The sequence below is a fragment of the Habropoda laboriosa genome, unplaced genomic scaffold (assembly GCF_001263275.1).
Source record: "Habropoda laboriosa isolate 0110345459 unplaced genomic scaffold, ASM126327v1 scaffold186, whole genome shotgun sequence".
Lineage (NCBI taxonomy): Eukaryota > Metazoa > Arthropoda > Insecta > Hymenoptera > Apidae > Habropoda > Habropoda laboriosa.
Window position 1 is genome coordinate 2894800 of NW_017100427.1, and position 18206 is coordinate 2913005.

Genomic DNA, 18206 nt, shown 5'->3' on the forward strand with positions numbered 1-18206 from the left:
TTCACCGAAGGAAGGCGGAGTTCCATGAAACGACTGCATTTGGAATGCTTCGCGGTCGAGAGGAAATGACGGGGTTCGCTCTAATATCTCGAGAAATGCATCTGTATTTTTTTTAACGAGCCGTCGATGAGGTAAATTACCCTCGGAATGGAGGACTCTGTTCGCGAGAACCACGAACGTTCGGTGGAACCAGGCACCGTTCACGATCCTCGGTCAACGAGAGATCACTTCTAACTGTTAGCGGTTTCCAAGTGAGTTCTGAATCAGAGTAACGGTCACTCGTTACCGCAAACCGCACGCACTGTCCACTAGACACATCCTGCATTCGAATAAAGTTCACGATTCCCGAGGAATGTGTGTAACCTTCGACAAAACTTCATTACTATTGCCAAGATGAACGGAGATAAGAGACAGCTCGATCGTAAGAATCGGTAACTCACAGTCTGAGAGATCGTTCGTTTCCGATAAACCGTAGCCCCTCTAAGGTGACGAGAAAATTTCCAGCTAGACTTTCTCGTTAAATTCATTCAGATAAAAGGTGTTTTTCTCGCGGCGCGGTATCAGTATCGCGCCATTAGGCTCGGGCTACCTTTTCGAAATCCGTTCCGAGGGAGAGGTTCCTTAATTTTTTAGCGAGCAGCGGAGAGCTTCAAAGGTGCAGGCCTCTTTTCACGGAACGGTAGACACTTTGCAGAAAGGTGCGTAGATTTTTTTCGCGAGGTCGTTTCGGCGCATTCCTTTGCGTAGCGAGGGCGGAAGGGGGAAGGAGGTCGGCCAGGCTTTGAATGCGAGACCGCGGAATAATTTATATGGAAAGTGAGAGAGGCGCTTCTTGAGGAAGCATTGTGCTTGGACTTGAATTAAACATCACCCCCTTGACTGTGAGGTTCTGCCTGTGCCTCTTGGCGATGTCGTGACTAGGAGCTCCGGGATAAAGGGGGATCAATAGGGGCGGCAGGAAGTAGGGCTGCTACTATACAAACTGGCAAGGTATTCCTATACCTCCAACCACGTATCCCATGGGCCATACCTGCGTAACGAGACAGAAACTACGACTTGGTTCGCTATCAGAGGCCGATTTATTGATATCGATTCTATTGTTCAATGGCAGCCTTTGGAAATTCGACGAGTTACTATTTTACGATATTGTATAATCAGAATGATATTCGAAAATTGATGATATAAGAAAATTCGTGTGTGTGTGTGTGTGTGATCAAACCGGAGAAAATATTCAGTCGAAAATACAAACAAATTGAATAGATAGACCTAATTGATAATTTACGATAGTACCGGCTAACTGACAACATACCGATAAATTCTTTATGCTCCGCTAGAATATTAAGAAGAACAGAGACCTATTTCAGGCAAACGATGTTTCTCGGCCGAGATATCATTAAATCATTCTTTTCTCACGCTGGAACACAACGACCTACTATCTGACCCGTAAGTTCAAACAAGTTACCCGGTTCTCTCGTGTACAACATCTGAGCCGAGGCATTTCCACCGGGCTAACAATTGAACGGTAAAAACACCTTGGCTTTATTGGAGCAACCGGTGGAGTAAGCATATTAAAAAGCACTACCGGGAAGATTTACGTCTTTGACTTCCATTACGAGTAGGGTTACGGGAACGTGCGGTTAAATATGATAAAACGGAAGAAATTTCCGCGTGGTAGAAACGATGCATGAAATAAACGGCGGCTGATGAACCGGCACAATGCAACGCGCACGAGAGATGCATTTTTCACGTTAATAAGAGATAACTCTGCGGAGCGCACGTGTTTGATTTGCATTTTACTTTCCTCGTCGAAAAGTCCTTATCAATTTAAAAAGCGAGTCCGCGAGCTCCGAGAGCCAGCACCACGAACGCGGTAACCAGCTGGACACTTATCGTTGACCTGAATAGCTACGGATTTACGTTGTACGCCCGTCTGTAGTAATGGTATGCCGTTGGGGCACCATTTTCTTCTCGAGGCTTATAAAAGGGCACGTGGCAAATGTGTAACGGACCAACGTCATGTGGCCGGACCACGGAGGTGCGTGTGCGCGCGTGTATAACGCACGTCTCTCCCCGAAACGCAGCAGAAAAATATGCCGCGAAAATTAGCGAGTGTGCACCGCGAAACATCGTAAATTCCATGGTCGATTCGACCAGGCCATCTGCCCCAAGTAAGAAAAAAGGCCCCAGCTTGACCGGAGGCTCTTATATTTCACGTTCACCCTCTCCTTTCGAACCACGTGAAAGATAAAGCTGACTGATGGCCATGCTCTCGTGTCGCTGGATCTGATTTTTTTCCACTGCTTGGAAAGCGACACTGTTGAACGCGCTCGCTCCCTTTTTCGTCGCCAGGCTACACACAACCCACCTTCCTGGTGGCGAACGCACGAGCGTTATCTGCCACGCTCGACTCCGACCAGACGTTCCTAAAAAATGACGACGCCTGGCTGAACCGAGCTGAATAGATCGTGTTAGGACACCGTGTACTGGGTTGGGACAGAAGTTTCCTAGCCATCCATCGATGAACTGAACCGAAATGGCTGTATGAATAGTCCGGTAGTTTGTACGTTAACTTGCCTCTTTCTAGATTTATGAGACTCCGGGATTGCGGTTTTTATGGAAAAAACCAACTAACTCAGTTTTTTATTGGAATTTCTCCTAGTATCGCACCCTCTCTTTACGTTTGAAACAACAGAAATAACACTGTTTCACTTGCGCAGGGTGCTCGTGAAAAATGATCGACCCTAAAGGAAGGGAGGTGAAATGAAACGGGGGAACAGCCTGTCGACGTTGAATCGCAAAATGCGCATGCAATTGAATAAACATTACAATCTGATAAATAGGAACATTTTCTAGAATACCGTGAAGCAATTAATTCACGTCGAGAGAATTAATTTTCGCCGTGAAATATTCTCTGGATAAATATCATTTTCACTTCACTTTACCTTCCCCGTCGCTCTCGTTGATCTCTCAAAGTGTACAATAAGTTCGAGCAGCGTGAAAATTATAACCGCAGAGGATTTCAGATCACAGAGATCTAATAACTCTAACAAAGTATCAACAACCCTGCCGATCCCACGGAGTTTCGTGAGAGCAATAGGACTGTTCACGAATTTCGTGACCCCAGGCAGAATTCCCTCTTTTATGGCCCGTTGTCATCGGCAACCTGTTCAAATACGTCGAAGAAGAAACTTGACGGAGTGTGACGTGTCCTCTCGAGGTTCCAGGAAACTAATCCTCATTTTTAGCAGGCCGCGCTGTTCGAGGCGGTGGCTTCCGCGGTGAAAAGAAGGACCATCCTGAAATAATATTTGAGAGATTCGTTGTTCGAGAATCTCTGGTTGGCCGGTGAAGTCTAACGCGTTCGAACAAATGACCAACAAATATGTATACAAGTCACTCTCGGATGATTCGGACAGAAGAACGTCCGCAGCTGCTTCAGAGCGTCTGTGTTCCTGCTTCATTTGCATCCAGCTTGTCCGCGGTTTCACGTTGCGTTCCGGAGCGTTCAGCATCGATTACCAAGGAATTGCTCAGGTGCGACAGAATGGAAATAATAACGAGCAGGTGCCGGCCTAATTAAATTTCGCGCCTAATGTGCCACCCCTTCGTGACACGTCGGAGGCAATCTCGACATTTTTCGACCATATGTCTCGGCACGCGATATTCTACCGTGGCATAGTGTTACCGTTTTTTTTTTCTTTTTTTATCTAAGCTACGCCCCGTAACGACAGATTGAAACGACGATCAAAGAGCTCTCGCGTGGAATAGTCGTCGACCCTTCAGCTGCTTCGATACGTTTAATTAACTCCTAACTGAATACAATTGTTCCACTTCTTTTCTACAATTCCTCAGTTTGTTTTTTTCTTTCTTTTTTTACATTAGCTGTGACAATGAACGAATCGAAGAGACTTGGTAAGAACAATGTAGATGATTTCACAGGACTCGCAGAATCTCCCGTCAGTCGAGGGTTAAATCGTTCGTAGAACGTGGACGAGGGGGAGAAGAATGGAAGAAGCAGGAAGTCAAGGCTTGGTTCGCGTACTTGGCCACGGTACACGGAGGAATATAAATTTATGGAAGATAAAGTTTGACGACGGCGGCGATGGGAAGCAGAACGGCCCTGCAATGGTTTCAATGCGCCCCAAGGCGTTTTACTTTTCGAAGAACTTTGTTTTCTCACCGAAATTCCGGCTGGCAGCTGCAACAACAGCAACGAGGCTATGCCTATCCTTTCACTAGAACTTTACCTTTATAAACCTCGGCCCGAACTTCGCAGGACAAAGTCCGCGCGCGCGGAATAACAGGAAGATATAGAAAGAGAAGAGAATCTACCGTGCAGTAGCAGTGTGCCAGGGCGTGTATAGTCTTTTTTCTAGATAAGCACACCCCAGCAGGCAACCTTGGGTCGCAGAAATTTCGAAAGTTTACTTTCGCTGACGCGCCCTAGGCGATATTGAAACGTTGATTCGCGGGCGCGGGCGCGAGGCTAGGGAGACGTAATCGAGCGTTAGGTGGGCACGAACAAAAGGGAGACGACGAGAGAGCGGCAGCAAATGGGCTAAGAATTTAAATGAGAGAGCGGCTTGTCCGTAGCCTTTTCGAAACGCGGACCTTACACAATGACGAAACGACACGAACGAACAATAAAAAACCCTTAAGAACGATAAGCGTGAAATTTCGTGAACGTTTCAAAGGGGTTCACCAGTCTCGTTCCGTACGGTCGATACATGGAATTATTATTTGAAAAGCTCTTCTCATAATGTCGAGAACATTTGCTTTCCCGACCAAATATTTGCCGCGAGCCACGGGACGATTTTAACATCTCAAAGCACACACACTCGCCGCTATCCTATGACGAAGAGTATTTTTTTTTCCTTTTCTCTCTCTCTGGTTTTTCTTTTTTTTTTTATTATTTGGAAAACCTTGTAGCCATTGTGTACTCAAGAATGGTCTCTACGCATGCGACCTGTGTACAATGCATAGAACCAACGAGCGTCCATTGTTTCTATTGTTTGTCTATACGCTGCTCTGCGTTGTCTGCGGATCTTTAATTTAAAACACGAATTTCCATACGGTTTCGTGGTTCCGGTCCAACTTTCCAACATAGGAGCCATTCTCTCTCAACTTGGCTTACCCGAAAACGAAACTGTTTATCTCTCCCTCATCTTCTTGGGCTTTCATCTTCTTCCTCCCCGAAACTACCTATTACCAAGCCTTTTATTTCTTCCTCCTCCTAGCTCCCGATACAAATCACCCCTGTCACCCTAAACGAATTCCACCATTTACCGTATCGTTAAACACCTATTCTCCGGGTGTCTATGGGCGACAATCAAACCGCCAATTCCTAAACCGCCCATAAACCAGAATCTATCGTCGATACACCACGTGGCCACCGGGTAACTCTGCACAATGTGCCAACAAAGCCTCGTCCCGGGCAGAAGATTCGCCGAAAATCGGCAACGAACAATCGGCACAATCAACGAACAGCCCCTCTCTGTCTGCTTGGTACGTCGCGACGTACGGCTCGCGCCCCAAACCACCCAACGAAAGATCGCATGAAAAGTGCGAAAAGTTCGCTTCCTGCCCGGGCCACGATTCATCCGACAATTATCACCGTAGGGGTCACTGAAGCCACATTCACACACCGTCTCCTATGTGTGCACGCGAACAAGGGATGTTTCGTATGACGAATAGAGTAGTAGTAGTAAGGGGAAAAGGAAAAGGCGTGAGAGAGAGGAAGAGAAGGTTAAAAGAGGGAGGCGCGAGCGTACAGATCATAAATTATCGAGCGGTAACAATGGGAAGAGGAATCCTCCCTATCTGCATGGCGACACCATAGCAGAAAGACCAAATATTTACACTGGCCAGTGGCAAAACTCGAAAGTAATAGATTCGAGATGACTTTTCATTTAACCGAGTACAAAAGGTAGCCGCTTGTGGCTGACTAAAGCTCCGAGCCACCCGCTGGCTTGCGACCTGCCAGGACAATGTCCTTTTCTCTGGTTAGAGGCTCTGCCGGACCCCTCGAACGATTCTCCATGGAACATCCGGTGGGAGGCTGCGAAATGTCGCTTTGGGCTCGCCGTTTGTCAACCGTGCGGACGCTAATTGTTATTGCTCGCTAATTTCCCCGGATGTGAGCGACGAATCGCGCCTCTCACGAGCCTTCGTAGGGAAGCCTGAAAACGCGCGTGCCCTATCTAACCGTGCGTCACGCAACACCGCGCTGTATCAATATGCATTTCGTCGCGCCATTGTGCTTGGTGGCCTTTTATGCGCCCGTTACAGACCCCCCCTTTCTCGTACAATCGCGTACCACGATTGGGGTTTGATGAGCTCTGCACGGTAAGAGGGCACGTTTCCATCCGGAACGAGGGTTGCGGCCATGGATGAGATTAATTCAACTTAAACTACCAATTCCGCGGAACTCAAACATAATTACACCGTTGCACACCGGTTTTCACTCGCCGATAAATGCTCCCTCTCTCTCTCTCTCTCTCGATCGTAAACACATCGCCGATTCTAAATCGAGAAAGTAGCGGAACGGACACTCTCGTTCGTTCACCGGTCGATATCGAAACGTGTTTTACGGGGAGCTTGTCCCTCGCGGTTAATTGTTATCGTTTTTAATTGTTACGCTCGTACGTCGTCGACAGTGAAATTTCAAAAGTTCAACGGCGGAATATTTGTGGTAGTTTTTACGCCGCTTATGTATCGTCTGGTGAATTTTTCGTATGAAACGTGAACAAGTTTTAATTGAAAATCTATACAGGTGCAAGTGTATCGGTGTTTCGTTGAATTAAAATTACATCCTTAAGCTACGATAGACCGTCAGTTTTATTATAATACAGATACGGTTTTTCCACCTGGTTAAACCAGCTCGAATAGCACGTGCATTGCGCAGTTTTAGAAAGAATTGGTAAAAACGTAATAATCCAAATTGGAATTCCTTTGTGCATTGCGCAATTTTCGAAAGGATTGCTTGAACACGTAATAATCAAAATTGGAATTCCTTTATGTAGCAGCAAATGCTTCGTAACTTATCACGCATAAAGGAAGTATTAAATTTTTCTCTACGTTTTCTTCATATACTTTGAAACCAGGGGTATCGTGTAACAAATATTCTGAAAATATTTGTCACGTTACTCTAACTCGTGTGTATAAATTTTCTATTTACCATTCTCTCTTAATTTCAGACAAATGTCGTAATTCCTGAACTCTGTAACAAGAAGCTTCAGGACGAACCAAAAAAAAAAGAAAGATGATCTACGAAAGTGTTAACAACGTTGACAAAGTTAATCATAAACGAGGCCGATTTTCGAAGTGGTAACAAGTAGGACCACCGTCCGTTAAGTTAGCCTTCTCCTACAAACACGAGGATCAAAGGGTTCGGGCAAAGGATGACAGAGCGCGTACGATCTCTGCGGAAGCACGATCTCGCCGGCAAAGACGCTTTGTGGACTCTATCGTCGTTTGTGCGAAAGAGAAACGCTAATTATTATCTCTCACTAATTTCCCAGATGTCGCGAACATTGAGGGACAATTATCAAAGGCTACGAGGCCGAGGATCGGCCACAAGGAATATGTGCATCCATGAACAAACGAGTCAAGGATCTTTTCAGAAAGGAACACCTCTCTCTCTCTCTCTGCTACAGTTTAATTACTGGATTACTGCCAAGTCCTTAATACACGCTGCTATACCGGGTGCTCGAGCAAATATAAACCGCGCTAATACCTCCGGTAGATTGATATTACAAGGGAAACGCTTCGACAAAGTTGCTAACCCTTTCGCATCTGTAAACGAGATATTTCGCCAACTGACTTCTACCCATTTGAATTCTCCGCTTTGGGCGAGATTATTTTGCGGCTATATCGAGTCTATAATCGAATTAAATAACGATGACGTTAATAATAATAATACATAATCGCGAAATATTAAAAAAAACGAGATATTTCGTCCAAAGCGTTAAATATTATATTCCTGGGTAATTAAAAGGGAATGAAACGATACTTTTTCTATCATCTTCCGTTTTTATAGTGAAACCAGCTCAAACGGAAGTTGATAAGATGGCCTATTTCTGCCTACCCTGTATCAGTTTCACTGAATTTCCTCCTATTACCGCGACAATTACGCTGTCTCGTATCACGAGTAACCAACTACTCTCTCTCTCTCTCTCTTGTAAGACACAACAACGTACAAGATACACGGTTGTCGTTAATCGTTCTGAATCACTCTTTTCCGTTCCGTTACCCCTCGTCGAAGACGCACGCCACTCGTGATACATTACAACTTCCTGAAAAGTGATCAGGACTCTTGACACGTAACACACGAGCGTGCTCTTGTCTACCCGAGCGTACGCGTGAAGAAAAAAAAGGAAGGGAGACGAGAAGGAGGAGAGAAATCGGTATTACAGTTTCGAAGACAGCGGAACAGCTGTCCTTGACATTGAACATACTGCGGTATGCGCGGCCGCTTCCGGTCGGACAAGATCGAGAGCCACGTGGTCGCGGAGGTGTGAGAGCAGCTGTGACTTTTAAGGAGGGAAAAGAAGCCTAACTCCTGACCCCGTGGCTCGATGCCACATCACCGATACTTTTTGCACCGTAGCCACACAGCGGGAGATACACCGTCGACGACATCCTGACATTTCCCAGCCAGCCTACCCTGTCTGCTTTTGTCCGTACGATTTATAGAGCGAATTTCTCTCACTCGATCCTCAGCCTCTCTATGACGGTCACGCCTCAACTTCACTTCACGACACGACACTTCCTAGGCTTCCCTATTGTCACCGCTCGATATCGCTATTGCGACACTATTGCCAACGTGCCTCGATATATCACTGATCTAAATTCCTCGGTTAATTAGAAGAAGCTCTATCGCACACGAAGATCGAGATCCAATTTCGGGGAAACGTGGAATGGACGATTGAATTGATTCGATTTCATGGTCGGAAACTGTAAAATCGACGAATTTCGACCATCTTTCGGCTATCGAGATTCACGAAATTTAGCATCTTTTTAATTTGAAGACGAAGTAGATGCAATACTCCTCGACATTTTGCGAAACATCGCAACGTTACAACAATTAAAAAATAAAATTCAATCTATGCACGATCGGTGACTGACTCGAGGCAGCAAGTGTACCAAGTACGCGGTTTCTTTCTCAAGCGAATCAAATTGCAAAAAGGAAGATCGCTTGTAATATCGTTCACAATCGAGGAAGTGGTCTCGAGCAGCCAATTGGTCTCGAGCGGAGCATACTTAAACTTGTTGATACAATTAACCCTGCTATCCTCTCGCAAAGGGAGAGACAGTGCAATATCATACGCATACATTTCAATAGATTTCCGTATGCGAATAATCGAAGCTTTATCAGAACGAAAGAAAGATGGAACAAAGTGTATCCTCCTATTCGACATTTTTTTCAACTTCATCCCAATCATCTCTAATTTTCCCATTAATTTACACCAAATTTCAAATAACAAGCATTACTCAGAGCGAACAATTTTCTACTACAATTTCTTCGAAAGCGCACTTCTTTTCTAACACAATATGAAAAGAAATATTCACATTGAAATATCCAACCCTGTTCGTGTGAGAGTTAAAGGGATAAGCTAGGTAAGCAGCAACGGTGAATGCATCTTGAGAAAATATCATCGGCGGGAAAGTATCGTTTGACGCATCGACCAAGTGTCTCGGAAGGAAGAAAATCCGTATACCCGATGTACTTTACCAGGTCCCGGAACAGCATCGTGGAGAGATCCCAGGCAGACGGATCAAATTCCTGCGAAGGAAGTGTTTGAACAGGACGCCTTGTACAGCCCCGGTCCGTTGCTAATGGCTGTGCACACTGGATCCAAAACAGCGACGTGGCCGCGTAATGTTCGCGCACACAGATACCTTAGACCGTCACCGTCCTCGAGTATTAATGCGATAACTAACAATAACAAGGTTCAACCCCCCATCTCTCACTCTCTCTCTGGTGGGCCTTGCGCACCAGGGGTTGAAGGCCGGATACACATCGACAGCGTTTATGTGTCCATGTATTTTCGTGATTCCGCGATGCCTCCCGGCGCAGAGGCTCCCTTTATAGGTCGGGACACGACGCACGGAGAACTTTGATCGTCGTGTTACACTGTGGCAAACCACCGATACAGTCGAGGCTGGATAATCCCTTTTCGAGTAGGGACCGAAGGGTACTTTACCTCGAGGCGGGTTTGCCCTCGTTCAACAATCCCTCCTCGACGTTCTTTCTCGCCTTAGGACACCAGAACCGTTCCTTCCGCGGGATTTTCGGTTCTCATTACGTTAATAGTCGGGGACGCGTGTTTCGTTATTTCGTAACATCGACGGAAAGGTATAATACCCCCCTTGGTTCGGCTAAACGAAGAAAAAACTTCGTTGTCTCTCGGTCAGTCGCGAAATACGGAGCGTGGCTTTAGGTGGAGTAACGTTTAGCGAGGATGATACGTCTTGGACTAATTGTATTACTCCATGTTAATATAATTGGATGTTGTTCTTGCTCGGCGATCTCTCCGTGACCCATCTCTCCGCCTCCGGAGATACGAGAAATACGACTCCGTCGCCGGATTTCGGTTCCCATTACCGTAATAAATGAAACGCGCGCGTTATCGCGCCGAAAGAATGTTCGCCGCGGCGTTTACTTTCGTTAACCGGGGGAGGTTTTCGGGTGTAGAATCTATGAGCGGAAGGAGAACACGGTGAGATGGGAATAGAGCTTTCTTCGGGTAATTTCGAATTTACCGGGCGTTATCTCGTTCGAAACTTGCCTTGAGACGATAGCGCGGCCACGTCAAAGTTCCAACGGAAAAGCGGGGGGAAAATGCGTTGAATCACCGAGGGGATTTTTCGTAATAAAATTATGAATTCTTCGTTACTTCGTCGTGTTTCCAACGGTGGGGGAGAGTAGGGAAAAGAGTTTTCCCCTTATCGGTGTCGCGGAATCGTTGCGATGGCGGCGAACTTTTGACCGCGCGCCCCGTAGCTCTACTTGAGCGGATCCCGTCGCGCCATCGTGATCCCGCCGCCGCCTCGAGCTAAAAATTTCCTCTGACAGCAGATGAAGAACGTTCGAATCCGTCGCGTTACACATCGGCTAACCACCGGAGAAAAGAACGAACGGATAATCCCTTTCCTTCGCAGCAAAGATTCGTAGTGCCTCACCTCGAGGCAAGGCAGGTGCTCGGATCTTCTCGAACACAGAACCACCCTTTTTTTTCCAGCATTCTTCTTCTTCTAGTCTCTACGCGCTGAACACTTCCATGTGACATTGTTGACCCTCTGCCACATGGCGTTTCGCATATGGCGCACGTTCTCCCCGTGTCAGTCGGTTATTTTTATACGCTTCTCGTTAGATGAAATTCAGCACGCGGCGGCAGCGGCGAAGGTGGACAGACAGATTGGAGGCTGGCCCGCGATCGGGAGATTACAGCTGCGTTCGATTTACCCGCGCCCAATTCACTGAGCTGGTTATATGCGGAAGGAATTGCACGTTGGAGGAGAGAGAGAAGAAGGGTACACGTGCAAGATACTTGCGCAATATGCATCAAGTTACAGGTTGGAAGGTCGAGGAAAAGGAGTGATCCAGAGATACGCGGGAGATTTGTTGGTTTTAATGGAGCGAGAAGAAACGCAGGTTACTTTTCAAATGTTCCTCTGGTATTCTTACGCGTCCTCCCTTCTTGTCGTTTAACCAACGATCTATTTCATTCTACTGTTCAATTTCTATGAAATTGAGCAAACGTTCTCTTACCTGCTCGCAAGTCACTGAACTCTCTGAAGGGAATTCGAAGTTCGTTTAAGGACTGTTTTATTAAAAACTGAACATTTTCTAATTCGTTATTTTCTTATTTGAAATAGTTATGATTTTTTGAGAAAAACTTTGAAATTCGTCTTTTGAACTTTCACCAATTTATTGCTATATGAAAATAATAAAAATAAGGAGCAAAAACTTGTATGCTAAAGAGCGCATAATTTTATTAATTATACGTGAAATACTTGTACCCCGTTGACAAAAGCTATACGACAAAACGCTTTGAAAAGAGCTCAGACGAACAGATTACTCTCTCAAGTCCCGTGAAAAATTGCAACGATCTACCAGCCCGTTCGATGGAGTTAAGAAAATATTCGATTACGTATGCCAGCTACGATTTCCCGATGCACCCAATGGCTCTCCCGGGCAATTCGGGCCCGGAAAGGATTAATATGGGGCGACGAAGAACGTAAAGTCAATCGTGTGAAGTCTCGCGTAAAGTGCGCTTCGTTCACGGAAATCGACGTAGTTTAATCAGAAAACTGCAAGGGAACGGGGCTAACGTAAGTACCCTCCATCGGTGGAACGTAGGGACATTTAAGTAGATGGAGGGTATAGACCCCTGTCTACTCCATTTGCTTTCAGCCCGAGGGACCTCCCCGATGTATATCCCAATATTCCCGGTAACAATGATGAATCACTGCAGAGCACCTCTTGCGCAAGAAGTTGCACATCTACTGCGCTTGTAAACGTCTCTCCCTCTGTCATTCTCTCTTCACTGTTCTCTCAAATATACTCCGCGGACTTGCTTGCTTTAACCGTAATAATGCGTTGCAGCGTTTGCCGCGGTTACGTAAAGCCTGATGTAACAGTCGGATAAATAAGTGCATCCCCGTTCCCCGGCATTAATGCTTACTCTGAAAACTTTCGTGCATTTGCTTTTGCAATGGAAAGAGAGAGAGAGAGAGGAGGGGAGGATGAACGGAGGACGTCGAAAAATACCGGGCAATTTCGAGGGAGCTGCGAGATTGCGTTCCGCGATACGAGAGATGCCACCCGAGGACGAACTGTGTTCCGAGATGCTCCGACGTTTTTAAGTATTACGGAGATTTAGGGGGTGGCTTGTTTTCACAATGATGACGCAACCGACTCTACTCGAATATATTGGTCAATTTCCCCTTTGAGATAACGGTGCTCCGTTTAATTTTTCAACAACTTTCATTTTTCTTTTTTTTTGAAACCGATACACACAATACGAACGGCAGTCCTGTTTCGTATATTCAACGAAGAAATTTATAGCGTGAGTGATTCTATACGCGTTCGGTATCGACTTGAAAATCGACGATCATCTATAATAGCCGGGGTTAAATAGCATCGAGTGTTTTAATCTCTCTTTCTCTGACTCTCCGGCCATATAAAACGCCGCGGACATGTATAATGCATGACAAATCGTTCTTCCCTTGTTTGCAAGCCGCGTAATCGCGCGTGTGTACACACAGCCGACCACCGATCGTTATATTTCTTTCGCGAAACCTGAGTTGAAACGTAGTCGAACCGGGGGCACACACTCCTTTCTCTCTCTGTGTTTCGTCAAATCTTCATTTACAATCGCGAACAGTTCATCTTACGGCGAACCGTGTTTGAATAATAAGAACAGAGAGATAGAGAGAGAGAGAGAGAGGGGGGGAAAAGAGAGGAACGCGACTATTTATTGGCACGATAAATCAGCGGGTGAAACGCGTTCGTGGCGACCAATTAGCGTTGGACGTTAAGATCGCTGGGTCAGAGCCCATGTAATAATGACGAATCAGTTCGGAGCCGGTCTGGTGGCATAGCTGACTGCCTCTTATTAATAAATTCGCTTCCCATGCGACGTCCTATGAATCATTCGATAGGCAACAGGGGAGATTCTATTAGACTGATTGGTTTATGCCTACCACGGTTCAACTCCGTGGGCCTATTCGTCTTCGTTTCTCAGGAACCGAACAAACAAAACGTATTTCTACCCGACTCCTCATCTCTCAATTTCCTATTCTCCTCTGAATCTATTAACCGGATATTTTACTTGAAATGGCGTGTGCGCCGCCACCAGCTTTACCACCCCCCGTTGTATCGCGAGCAAACCCGAGTAACCGTGAAGCCATCGATAAATGTAAGAACGTGTTTTTCATAGCTGAATAAAATAGAAACCAACGCGAGATAAACTTCTCCCACGCGAGAGAATAATAAAGAAAAGATGCACACGACGATCGTCGGTGGTTTTTCAACGTTGTGATTTTTAATTGGATCATCAAGGGGGATGATCACGCGGCGGACCGCGCTTTACTATCCACCGACTAGCAACGTAGATTCCGACCACTCGAACGTTTAATTAATTTAAAAACCATTAAATAGATCCCACCGCGATACTTAACGCTCAACGATACGACGCATCATTTGATCCCAGTTCGACCCAGTTTCAAACTCGAGCACATTAATTCCGAAAACAGTCGCCAATGATGGGGCTTTTCAGAGTAAGTGGCGTGTCGGTGGGGTGGGGGAAGGGATGGTTGTTGTCCACAGGTCCGTTCCGTTTAACAACTCCTAACCTAAAAACTCGCGGCACTGACATTCAGCGATGCCGGTTGTTTAGTTCATACCTTACGTTAAATCATACTCCATTTTAGATGGGATTAACTCCCCTAATTTATTGACTACGTACGTAACAGGGGTGCTTGAAATCCCCATGACTCGAAGTTAACATTGTTTTGCAGGGGCAAACCTCGTGTAGAGATATGCTAAATCATCGTATCGTGAAACACGGGCAATATATATATGTATGTATGTACCGCGTGTTTGTAATCATCGCTGACAAGATACTTTATGCATATTCGTTGCGGGTAGAATAACTGATGAATTGCTCTACCGATGAGAGATAATTGGGAATACGTATCTTACAACATGCTACACCGACAACGAACAATGTAACGTCGAATACACATTGCGATATGTACGGTTTGAAATGTGTTAGAGATGTGTATGTTACTTACGTACAACAACATTCTCCTGCCAGAGATGAACATCAAGGTTGGAAGGTCGAATCCTTTGTTTAGAGTTGAAACGACGACACAAGATGCGAGAGCTTCCTCGTTTTCGGTTTGTTAGGGATAAACTTTTCGACGAACGCTTGTCTGTCAAAATTATTTAATTATTCGTCAACTATAGTTTCGTTAAGTTGTACATTTATCGGGTATACATAGAATTTATCGTTAATGCATTATTTCTTGCAATTCGCTACAATTTGTAATACGGGATTGTCAATTTATACTTGTAAATAGCGATGAGACGAATGCGAAATTACGTATATACGTGTTAATGTACAAACTTTTGCACTCAATCCATAAAAGCGTACTGGAAAGTTACTTTTTAGCCTACTTACATGTAAAGCAATGGATAGTTCTTTCTTGCATGACTATTGACTTATTTAGCATAAACACAAGCGAAAAATAAAATTTAAAAAAAAATTGAAGCTTACGACCGAACGCACGCGAACAACTAAGGGCTGACATTCGTGCGACCGTAGATGGACAAACTAGCACCACCTGTTGAGAAAATGCTCAATCATTCTACGTCGCGTATTATTTTCAAAATTTGGCGGCATCAAATTTATCAATCATATAGTATAATGTAATAATAAATGTCTAAGAAAAACGAACATTAGTCAATGGTAGATTAGTATTTTGTTCAATTGCTATGTAAACTATTGGGAAATATGAAGAATTGAAAAGAAGATAAATACCGATTAAAGTATTTCAACTTATGGAGGCTTAATTCTGGAAAAGACTGATACACATGTAATATTTTGAGGTGTAATTTTATTTGTATGCGAACAAAAATGATCCATTGAGATATGTCGCCGGTATCATTTAGAGTACAACATACACGCACATTTATATAATTTCATTGTCGTCCATTATACGATATAAAAACTGTTGTTACACCATTGCAATAAATAGAATCGAGTTTTTTTTTTCTCTTTCACTTTTAAATTTCGAAGCAAGCACGCCTTTATATACAAAATATTTCTCATATTATTAGTACTAAATATATTCGAAGAGATATGAGTATGAAAATTTCAAGTAAGGTTATTTGAGAAATTTTAAAATATGTACTTGAAATTTGTTCATTCTCGATAGCTTAAGACCTCACACAAAAATTTCACTATGTGTAGTCGTAGTCCGTGTAAAAATTTTCATGACAGTTCCTTAACACACTGACACCACTAGGTATAGTTTTTCTTTTTTTTTTTTTACATCTTTACCGATGTGCACATTTCATAAAATAAATACTGAGTTCGATTTTTTACAAAATATATATTAGAATATTGCACTTAAGGTAAATGTACACGATAAAACGCGTAAAAAATATACAATGAGTTCCTCTATCGAGAGGCACTAACGACAAGGAACACAGAAGTGTCGCATATAGATCATACATAATTGTTCGTTCATTCACATATGTCCAATTATACACTCAGAAAATTCTGCTGTATCATTTATTATTTGTTAGGCATTTCAATCTTAATTTCAATTGAATAACGAAATTAAAGGTTATAAGATACGTGTAGGTATAACGACAACGATACGTATGTATTCGATACAGATACAATCATACAAGTCCACTTCTTAATATATCAATATTTGTCTATCAATCAAATTTAATCGTAATATTAGATATACGATTTCTTGTAAATATTCGTATCGTGATTTTTTTCGTCTTCGTTGAACCATGTTTAATACTGATAAATTATGTAAAAAATTGTACACATTTAAAATGAGATTTAACAATTTAGTAAATTGATACGGTATTAATTAAAAATACAAATTTTTTTTCACTTACCACTTACTTTTGATACTATTAAGATAAATATAACATGTGAAACATTAAAGATATGATTCTTCATAGAAGTTTCATATTTACAGAACACTTGTAGATACGCCTACATGTATCTCAATATACTTCATATAAGCTTACAACACATTTACATACGATACGCATACATCCAATTTGTATTTACGCTAATTTAATCAATTAGCCCCGTAATTATAATCAGATTGTACGACGTGTAATTAAAAAAGCGAGAACTAACGAGATTCTAAGTGAAATATAATTTGATACTAATTTAAAAGTATCTAAGGAATAATAAACAAAAACACTGTACTACAAGATGTACACGGTAAAACTGAATAATTCTCTTCTTCATCTATCAGTGCAATCATTAAAAGATCAACACGTTGTTACTATATGTTTATAGAAGTACAGACGCACGCCTATATGTTCTGCTATAGTATGTCAATTTACGAGAGAGAAGATCGTTGAGTATTACGAATACATTCCTAGTATAAACATAATACAAACATATTCCGTACATACGATGATACGTTCTAATTTTATCACTGATTTAAAAGTTGAAAATATTAAATAATTATAGCATTAATGGCATTCAATTTGATTTAAATAAACAACAATAAAATTTTTCATAATAATTTCTTGTGTATCTTAATAACGTTATCCTTTCGTCAATATAACCTATTAATAAAATTTATCAACTGCTGCACGTAAACATGTGGGCGCTTTCCTATACATACACACAAGAAGCAAATTATTGTAATACAATTAATAATCGTTTTCACGTAATTTCCCTCTATTTTCCAACGTGTGCTCATATGTACAATTGCGTTTTGTAATTTCAATATCTATTAGTAAAGGCTAAGTAGTTGAATAATCAATTAATTCGAATAGTGGATGGAATAAGAGTATTGTCAATTAAAAATTAGGATATCACGGATTCGCAAGAGATTCCAAGTTCACATTTAATTTTCCACTATTCTTTATCAAATAAATCGTTTGTATTACGTATGTTTTACATGTGTTTTCGATAGACACAAATCGCAAAGTATAATATTTGCATGTATGCGAATAAAGGTAATAATTTTCTCTAATAATTTTCCTTTGCAATTGTAAATTATACATTTTTTCAGAATGTAAAAAGAAGTCAAAATCAATTAAGGTGATATAACTTTATTACGTTTTATATTATTATTAACTTTCTTATATTTTGCAAGATATTTATTTGAATGCAATTAGATATTTTCAGATAATTAGTTTGTATAACTTTCAAAATCTATCTAAAGCATTTAGCCATACTATAAGCAAAGTTATTGCAATGTGCTTGTATTTTGAAATACATATCTATATAATTAAATTTGATAATTTGTTTAATACTAGCATTAGTTATATTGTATTGATATACTATTACTTTGCAGGATTCAAACGCAAAGTATACTAAACATGAAAATTATTTATTTAACAGTATTAGGTAAACAAAATATTATATAACAAGCACATACAATAAGCTTATAATAGCTAAGTTGTAAAAAAATATGTTCTTGAA